Below are 6,988 nucleotides of genomic sequence, written 5' to 3' on the forward strand. Positions count from 1 at the left end.
TCGCAATTTGACATGTTCCAGACAAAACCAAGCAGAAAAAAAATTGACATGTAAAGATGTCACTATGCTTGTACAGGGTCGGCTCATTTGTCCCATAGACATCTCGGTGCTAAGAACATAAATATGTTTCCATTCAACCTTGGTTGTTTTTTTTATCTCAAGTCTGGGGAACAATTGTCAGGTATGCATTCACTCACAATCGCATTTTCGAACTTTGCAAACGTCTTCGATTTAATTACAAATCATCGAAAAATCAAAGACTAGAACAAGTTCTTTTTGCCTCAATTCGTGATTTGTGAAATAAATTTCTTATAACCCTTATTCTTCTTCATCTTCTCGATGGCATCACACTTGAAGTCTGGTATCTGTCATAAATTGGCCCGTCCTGCTCAATTCATCTGTCGGCCTGTATAGCTTCTCTTGTAGTGTCAGTGGGGTTGGCCACGTTTCCTGTCTCAGGGCCCTGTGTATGTTGCAGTGCTGGAGGGTATGTTTAACTGTTTGATCCGCCTCTCCACACTGGCATTTCGATGAATGTGCTAGTTTAAAACATCTGTAAAAACATACGTTGTCTTATTCTTGTGTGTTGGATTCTTAGTCGGATGATAATCACCTGTTCTTGGCAGGGCAGCTCATGGTAGCTATCTGGTGTCTGTGGTACTTTAAATAGGGTATTTATAATAGTTTTTATTTCCGAGTAGTTAACGCTCTTACGATCCTAAAAAGGCACTATGTTCCAGGCTTTTCGGTTACAGTAGATGAGCAGTTAAGTAGTTCCTTGGAGAGGCAGGTGTAGTTTCTTTCTGTACCTACCTTCCAAGCCTGACACGTGTGGTTCGAAAGTCTTCTGTCTGGGACTTAGACTCTGAGGCATTTTTTTTTATACCAGTGCAGTGCTATTAAGTCTAATTTGTTACGGTACTAAATTATCCCTCTACTTTACTTCCCAACCCCATGCCTTTGTTTTTTTGTTAATAAATAGCATAGCCTACTAATTGAAACTTAAGGGCTGGTGGGGCACCAAGAAATCGTATTTTGGGGTCAAATTATGCAAATTGGGGTTATTACATATTATAGTAGGCCTACCTGGACATTTCATGCCAAATTAGAAGTGAATCAGTTGATAAATTATAAGGGAATAAATAAATGGGATTGAAAAAGTTATACAAAATCCAATATGGCCGCCGTTTCCATAGCAACTGGTTCTCAATATACTTTTTTGAACTATTGATTTTAAATTCCTAATAACACACGATGTCCCACAGCAAATAAGGGCACTCTACGCCTTGTAATAGCGAAAATAGACCTCAGGTGCCCCACCAGCCCCTAAATTGTGTCTCTTTATGGCACTCTACTATGTCTACTTCACTTATGATAATCTTCATAGAAATATTTCCCCTATAGATTTATAATATGGGTCAAAATGACCCGACCTTGTACTCTAATAAAGTCAAACGACCTTAAGTAGTGGTCGGGTTAATTTCACGACCGAGCCGCACAGAGGGACTGGTCGAGTGCGCGCAAAGAGGCCTACAACTTACTGCATGCCGAGGGTTAGATTCTAGATCTACCATCCTCGAAGTTAGGAAGACAAGTGCCCCCCCCCCTCTCTCTCTCTCTCTCTCTCTCTCTCTCTCTCTCTATCTCTCTCTCTGTCTTTCTCTCTCTCTCTCTCTCTCTCTCTCTCTCTTTCTCTCTGTCTGTCTGTCTCCCCCCCTCTCTCTCTCTCTGCCTGTCTCTCTCCCTCTCTCTCTCTCGCATAGTGCGGCATAGACGATGGGGTAAGTCTTGTATAATAGGTACTTAATTTCGGGATGTAGGCTACGATAGTTTTGACACCTTTATCGGTATGGCGGGCGGTTGAAGGTTGAACAGGTTCAGAATCGGTAACTAGATCTAGGCCTACATCTGCCCGAAAAAAATTAATAATTTTTGTACGTTAGGCCATGCGGCAAGAGCCGGTACATGTGTGTCTTCGGCATGTTGTGAAATCACGCTCAGCTTTTTTTTCTCACATGTGGTGATAGTAAAGTCTGCCTTTTAAACTACTTCCTTCTTATCGACCCACAAAGCACACGTAAAACCAAGCCGTGCTATATATAGAAAAAAAGACATTTTTATCCCTAGTGCTTATGACTTATAATTATTAGAGAGAGAGAGAGAGAGAGAGAGAGAGAGAGGGAGAGAGAGAGAGAGAGAGAGAGAGAGAGAGAGAGAGAGAGAGGGGGGGGGGAGAAGGGGGGAATACTGTTTCAATGTTCATTCTTTCAAAAAGTGTAGGTCTCCTTACATGAATGATAATGTGTACACGTGTGTGTCTGTGTGTGTGTGTGTGTGTGTGTGTGTGTGTGTGTGTGTGTGTGTGAGTGTGTGTGAGGGGTGAGTGTGTGTGTGTGTGAGTGTGTGTGTGTGTGGGGAGAGTGTGTGTGTGTGTGTGTGTGTGTGTGTGTGTGTGTGTGTGTGTGTGTGTGTGTGTGAGTGTGTGTTTGTGTACGGCAAGAGGTAAGTAAGGTATAAGTGCCGAAGATTAGCTCTTTCGTCGTATCCGATACACACGTCCGATCAGCAGGAGATCAGAGTCAATAAATCTGCACATATTCAATCATTATGCTTGTACACAAATCAGAAACATAAATTTGCATATTTTATACCATGCATATTGTTCCCTGCCTTTTTAAGTTTCAGATATAATGTAAAATATTTGCAGGAATTAATAAGGACGTTATGCTTCTTCGTTTTTTAAGTACCCAAAGCAGCAAGTCTTCAAATTCAAACGTGCAGAACGCGTGTCCTCAATGAGTTAGAGGTGTTACAATTACAAGAGAGTAACAAACACGAAAAGAAGGAGGGGAGATGAGGGCTATAGATGTTTGTGATAGGAAAGAAGAAGCAACGAACCACACCAGAGCACCCGCCAACGACCCACGAGGGTGGCCTACCATTAGGGGGGCCTAATACCAGTGGCAAAAATACACACCGTCATACTCATACTTGTGCCAATGACATTAGAGTTTTTAGTTTAGCTTTATTTTACGGCACTTGCAAAATAATAAGGTCATACAAGTACAAGTGGCGAAGATTAGAGATGTTACACTTAAGAGAGTAACAAACACGAAAAGAAGCAGGAGAGATCAGGACTATAGATGTTTGATAGGAAAAAAGAAGCAAACCACACCAGAGAACCCAGACATTAGAATTATAACGCCTCACGAGGCACAGCTGAGGACATTTTACTTTTACAAATTAATCAGAGCACCTGATTGAGAGGACACATTCCAGGTAGGATAAGAAGAAGAAGAATTCGGTTCCCTCTCAGATTTGAACCCGAAATGCCCTGTGACAGACCTAGAGTGGAACTACTGTAAGGAACCGCTCACAAATATCACGTCAGCGTAAATTTGGCCTAAAATGTCACCCCCTCACCCTTTGTCATCTGTTCAGGAGACCCTCCTCACCCCTCCAACTAGCTGACGTCAGCCAAAGTGTAACATGTCATAATACATTGTATTAGATAAAGGCAGAAGCATGCCTTAAATAGAACCTGTCCTAGTTTTAGGCCAACAAAATAATATTATGATGCATTTAATTTTTTAAAAATTTAATATGATTCTTAAATATGTCTTAATCATTTAAAATTGAAAAACATGACTTGATATTAAATAATAGTGATATATATATATATATATATATATATATATATATATATATATATATATATATTATTTTATTAAAATTGTAAGAAAGTACAGTCCAAATGTCCCGTGGAATAACCCTGGAGACATAGGCCTTGGAATCAGATACATTGCGTGTACATGTACTCCGTCAGGCTTTGGGCCACCTTAGACCTATGCAGACTTGAGTGCGAGTCCTCACAATATAAAAAACTCTCTGATGCCCACCAGCTTTTGGGTCATTGGGCTGACACCTGGCGACTATGGGTGTGTCAGTCTGTGAGTGTGTATGTGTAAGTGTGTGCATGTCTATTTGATTATGTGTGTGTGTCCCCCCCCCCAAATAGACCCACCTCTTCGTGGTTGGGGGGGGGGGGGGATTAGTACTCTTCGAATAGGAAAAGAAAAAGAGGAAGCTAACGGGTCCTGGGGTGACCCCGAAAAGAGACATATTATTATATTACTTTATATGTTTCTTACTCTTTCTATTTATTGTTTTTATTGTTTTACTTTATTACATTTATTAACTTCTCTTTTCTCCTCTCTCCGTCGACAACCTTTCTTTGACCCGGAGTTGGGACGGATATTGGTGGGGTGGAAAGCAGAGGTTCATTGTCAGAACTGTACTGGATGTGACTTTACGTAGGGAATACCCAGCTACATACACGTATTAAGCATGCACTTATCGGAGAGCCCTATGACTGCGGAGAAGGTGCAGAGACCATTTGCGTCTTGCTTGTTGACAACATTAACCCTCTGGGATCTGCCATGCCTTCCCCTGCCCCCATCTCTCGGATGAGAGGACTTGGTTGCTCTGGGAGGGGGGGATCTAGCTTCCAATTGGTATTATTACTACTACTAGAATTATTATTATTATATTACAATTTTTGCATTTCAGCAACACACAGCAACTATGCTCTTAATAGCGTCTTTCTCTTCTTTATCTCCTCAAACAACTCCTCAATATAGTAGAGCAGACACCAACATACCCATTCATTTTTCTTACGATCTCTCTGTGATGGAGTTGGGTTTTTGTTTGTGGCATTGCACCTACAGCCACTGCTTTATCTCCTACCCCGGGATGGAAAGAAAATCACAGAACCACCAATTTTAGATGCTATTCACAAATGATAGAATGTGTGTGTGTGTGTGTGTGTGTGTGTGAGAGAGAGAGAGAGAGAGAGAGAGAGAGAGAGAGAGAGAGAGAGAGAGAGAATGTGTGCACCCCTGGTGCCAAAGATTAGAGGTGTCACTAGATAGTGTTATACAAAGAAAAGGAGGGGGAGAAATAAGGACTATAGATGTTTGATAGGAAAGAAGGAGCAAACCACACCAGACACCCACCAATCACTCACCAAGTGTGAGGGTACACACAAACAAAAACTCAAAAAAGAGAGCCAATCAAGAGCCACAAATTTAATCCAATCACAGTTTTCTTCATCAGTTCCTACTTTCTTTGGTGCAACTGTAATGGCATCCATATAACATTTATACATTTATGACTGATTTTTTCAAGGACATACACAATTTGAAAACCTAAGATTCCGGCACATCTTGTTCAAGAACTGACATATGATATTCACCCCAAAAAAATTTAAAAAAATAAATACTCATAACAAAATCAAAACAGCAGTGGAGTCCACTTAAACCAAAATCTGCTGAACAGTTGGTCTTGCTATCGTTTTAAACAGATAGATCAAATAGAACCCCCCCCCCCCACCAAAAAACGTCTGGAATTTTATTTTCATTCCGTGTACTGCTGTTTTCGGATTGACTGAGTTTGCTTTAAGTGGATTCCACTGTATTTTTTAAGTAGATAGAGCTTTGTACATAAATATCACAGACTAAAAGATTGCCAGAATGGACGGAATATGAATTAAATCGGCAAAACTTGAGGCAAAAGACCGCGTGTTCTAATTTCATCCGAGCACTCACATTTATCTGAACAACATCTTACAAAATGGCAAAAGATGAAACTTATAGTAGTAATGTCCATAACATTTTATAAAATCACCGAATCGCGCCTGTAGACTGATAGGGTTCAAACTCCACTTTTTGCAAGAACTGAGATTGAGTAGAAAGAGAAGCACAATAGTGGTAATTTATTGCTGGGAAAAAGTAAGAAAGACAGAAAGAAACAACAGATGGAAAGTAAAGGAGCAGGAGCTACCAGTGGAACCCTCAAACCACCCGTGCAACTGAGTTACACACTACACATTACTGACACAGATACAGACGCCCTGTCAAAGGCTTGAGACAATCTGATCCGTATTTTTGTTTTTAGTTCGGCGCTTAACAAAGAAGATCTAAAATCCCATTTTCTTAAAACTGAGTAATGGAGTTAAAACCCTGCCATTCTAAGAGTAGTAAGAGCACACAATTCTCTGCATTCAATAAATTCAAGCTATTCAAAGCAGACATGCAGCAAAAAAACAACTCTCCTGTTGACTTTTAGTCTTCGCTTTCATTATCATTCATAACTTGGTTTTGAAAATCATAAATCTTTTATTTTTTCTGCATCAGCAAGTCTGAGACTAGCATTACTAAAAAAACAGAGAATGCACATTTTCCTAATATAAAAAAACAGACTTCGGTACTCAATCCCCAAAAATGTATCAAATACATTGTTTGGTACTATTTAGCAGCTATGCGACAGTACTAACAACAATAAATGAAAGCATATATAACAATTGTAGAATGACACGAGAGGTTACGGATATAGGTTATACAGAACCCCCACTTCATTTTGACATTCATCCAAGTCTCACTTTCAACACACAGAAAAAACTTCCCTTGTAATCTACAAAATCATGGAGCTTTTGCAAACAATTGTAAAAGTACAAATCATATTATTCATATACACAACCAGTTCTTCATGTACATAACCAGATCTTCAAAGCATCTCAGATCACCCGAGTCTCAATAGATGAAGTAGCATGTCAAAGTTCCTTTGAAAAAAAAAAAAATCAAGTGTGGTGTCGAGTTTGCTGAGGTGCACCCATTGGTCCTAGTCTCATCCCCCATCTTAAAACAAAGAAATGGACATTCTGTACTAAAATTAAGATAGGGTCTTGAGTACAACAAAAGTTTATTTTTTGCTTCTCCTGAGAAACTTGTATTCCGACATACTACTAAGTTCAGTGACAGCGGTGAGATGCCTGTGTGCCTGAAGAAAGGTACCAAAAGTCGGATTTTGATCATTTTGAAATTTAAGGGTTGTACCTTATAGGAAATTCTGTGCTTAACACAGTGATTTTGAATTTTTGAGAAAATGAGCTTTTACGGTTGACAAACTTGAGAACACATATAAACTTGAA

Source organism: Aplysia californica, unplaced genomic scaffold (assembly GCF_000002075.1).
Source record: "Aplysia californica isolate F4 #8 unplaced genomic scaffold, AplCal3.0 scaffold00051, whole genome shotgun sequence".
Taxonomy (NCBI): domain Eukaryota; kingdom Metazoa; phylum Mollusca; class Gastropoda; order Aplysiida; family Aplysiidae; genus Aplysia; species Aplysia californica.